The following is a 3,405-nucleotide window of genomic DNA, read 5'->3' as shown; positions in this document are numbered from 1 at the left end:
GCCTTCCTGCCCCTTTAGCCGCGCTGCAGGGGCCCGGCCCGCAGGTCTGAGTGGCCAGCGCTCGGGTGGGCCTCGCGGGAGCCCTTCGGGTGCCAGCCTGGCCGCACCGCGTTCCCCATCGGGAGTGGCTCCGGGGTCTGGGAGCCGCCCTGCCTGCTGTGTCCCTGCCCCTGAGCCGGGCTGAGCACCGCCCACGGGGACAGGCCTGGCTTCCCACGTGGCGGACACGCCGCGAGGCCGAGAGTCAGCCAGTCGTGTGACATCATCAGTCACCCACATGGACACGGACGTATCTGGTTTTTCCCTGAGAGGACGTTTATGTCTTTTTATCTGAAGCCCAAGTGTGCCCGAGGCTCTCACACCATTTTATAAACCGGACTAGTTCCCTCCGTCTCCTGCACATGCTCCCCTGGGTTAATTCAGTTCCCAGACGTGACAGTCAGGGCGCAGCCCCGCCCGGGTGACACGGCCCCAGGTGCCCAGCCTCCCCCCACAGCTGTCCGCACACCTCTGCGTGTCGTCCACACTGCCTGCTGAGCACGGAGCGAGGTTTTCATTGGTATCTTTTCACATAGAAAAAATAATGAATTTGTCTCCGATCTTTCAAAAATGCCCGAGCTGCTTAAGCAACTGACACACACTTTGGGCCTCCGTGCTTTTATGTGCAAAGTGAGGAGATGGGCTTCAGATCTTCTCGGGACCCAGGGGTTCAGTACCTCCCTGGAAGGGCTGTGGGGAGCAGGGCTGAGCGCCCAGGGCCCAGAGAAATCCCGCGTTTGCCTCTTCACACTTGAGCATCCAAGATGTTTCCCTGGAGGAAGGAAAGTGACTAGGTGGTTTCTGACATTGTATCAACATGCAATTAAAATGCTTTCTTAAAAAACTGAGGTGAAGTTCTGTACCACATCATTAACCATTTAAAAATGGACATTCAGCGGCATTTAGTACATTCACAGTGTTGTGCAGCCACCACCCCTACTTAGTCCCCAAATACTTCAGTCACCCCAGAGAAAACCCGGCCCACCTGCAGGCACTGTCCGTTGCCCTGGCAACCACCCGAGCACTTTCTGCCCCCGTGCCTTCCTTCACCGGCTCTGGATGTTCCGTATAACTGGGGTCATGCTGTATGAGGCCTTCTGTGTCTGACTTCCTTCCCCTAGCACCATGTTCAGGGTTCATCCGTGCTGTGCTGTGTCAGCCCGTTATTCCCTTTGTGGTTGAGTGATACTCCACCGTATGGACGGACCACGTTTGTTATCCGTCCGTCCATCGAGGGGCATGTGGGCTGCTTCCATCTTTGGATTACTGAGAGTGCTGCTGTGAACACGTGTGCACAGGAGTGTCTGCCCGTTTCCAGTTCTTTGGGGGCATCGGAACTGCAGTTTGCAAGTGAGTCCCTTGAGGGAGGGACCTGCCCATTTTGCCGGGTGCGTCGCCCAGCGCAGGACACGCCCTTCTCCACTTGCTTGGTGCGCGCTCTTTAATCCATCTGCCTCGGTCTCACTACTTCATTGGTCCTTCCTGGAAGGATCCTTTTGTGTTTCCAGTTACCAAATTTGCTGTCTTGTAGAAGCGCTCCTCTTAGCTGATGTGTTTCCCCCAAACGCCTCACATTTCTAGTCTCGTTCGGAACTGTTTAAAGACAGTGACACCACCTCAGTTACTCTGGCCAGAGTGTTGGGCACACAGACCTCAGTCCCTCCAAGCTTTGGACACCCTGTCTTGCTTTCTTCTGGTAACTTGACCTTATTGTTCTTCTAAGCAATGAAAAAAAGGTGGCTCAACAAATCTGGTGACTATTCGGACACCAGTTTCAAGTTTCAGAAGCTCCCTTGGTTTCCTGTTTGGTCAGCTTGGAGGCCACCAAGGCAGAATAGAAACAACTGTTACAGACGCTCTTTCACATATTTATGGACGATTGTTTCTTGGGAGAGAATTGGAACCTCTCGGATGCACTCGTACTGGCGGATTTACTCTGTCCCGTCCTCCGTTCTTCTCTTAAGAGAGAAGTGGGAGAGGAGAGAGGAAGACTCGAGGACCCGGGGCTGCTGTCCTGAGAAGGTACTGGGCTCCTTCTTTTCCAGGGCTGCTGCCAGGCGCTATGAGGGTCTGGCCCGGACGCACAGCGAATTCACAGCCTGTCTGTTTACGTGCTGCCTGCGGTCCCCACCAGACAGGAGAGGCGCCAGCAGCTACTTTCACGAGAGGTCGGAGGGCAAATGGCGGAGAAAGGCCACCTGACAGACCCCGGACCCCTGTGCCCACGCAGAGCAGATCAGGGAGGCCTGGGGAGGCCCGGACCTAAGAGGGGAACTTTCCCACTGGAGACGCAGCCGGGCCGTTAGGAGGGCAGGGCTTTAGGACCCACAGCCCCGGGGGGGTCCCCCACCCTCAGCTGGGAAAGGCCCAGCAGCGAAGAGTGAGGTGGGGGGCAGTGGGGGGTGACCAGAAACAGACTTCTGGGCCGTAAACTAACTGTAGGCCTCCTCCCCGCTGCAGCCTTGTCACCTCCAGCCCCTCGAGCTGGCGAAGAGCCAGTGGGGGGGCTGGAGATGGAGCCTCGCGGTCAGCTGCCCACAGCGGTGGAGGGCACCGGAGGAGGGTGGTCCTCACCCGACGTGTTCTGTCTCGGGGTGCTGCCCCATTCCTGGTCCGCTCACCGGGGGCAGCAGGCCCTTCTGGGTGCTTTCTGCTCTGTGCCCACCATCTTCCCCAGCACCCAGCCTGGGGAAGGAGGCTGAGGAAGAACCCGAACCACTGTGGTGTGGGTCCAGGTGGCCCAGGGAGTTGCTTCCTTTCTACACCTTTCAGAGTCTTTTGTTTGTTTTACAGATAACGCCCAGGATTTGGGGCTTTCCTTAATGGGAGGGATAGGAAAAAGTATGTCTACTCCTTCTTTCTGAAAGAGAAAGTCTTAGAAAAGGATTTTTAAAAACTGAATTTGTACCCAAAAGTCTTACTAATCTCTGCAATTAATTATGATTATTTACCTGTAGATTCTTTGGAATTTTCTATGTAGACAACTCATCATTTGTACATATGAATAATCATCGTTTTGTCCTTCCTTTCTACTTCTCTTACCTTTCTCTTTTTCCAGCTGTGCTGTGCTAAGATTTCTAGTTTGGTGTGGTAGAGCGGGCAGATCTTATTTCCCATCTTCAATTAAGTATCAATTAAGTGTCTTGTATGCTGTAGGTTTTTTGAAGAGACCCTTTATTGGATCAAGAAGTTTCTAGCATGTTCAGAATTTTATTTTGTTTTAAAATCATGAATAGATGTTGTTTTTACGAAAGTTTCCCCAGCATTTGTAGAGATGATCATATACCATTCTGTTATTGGCTGATGTGGTAAATTACATCAATTGATTTTCTAATAATACATCAATCCTACATTATAGTTATAAAC

The sequence above is a fragment of the Grampus griseus genome (genome assembly GCF_964374135.1).
Source record: "Grampus griseus genome assembly, chromosome: 17".
Taxonomy (NCBI): domain Eukaryota; kingdom Metazoa; phylum Chordata; class Mammalia; order Artiodactyla; family Delphinidae; genus Grampus; species Grampus griseus.
Note: the sequence above shows the minus strand (reverse complement) of the source record.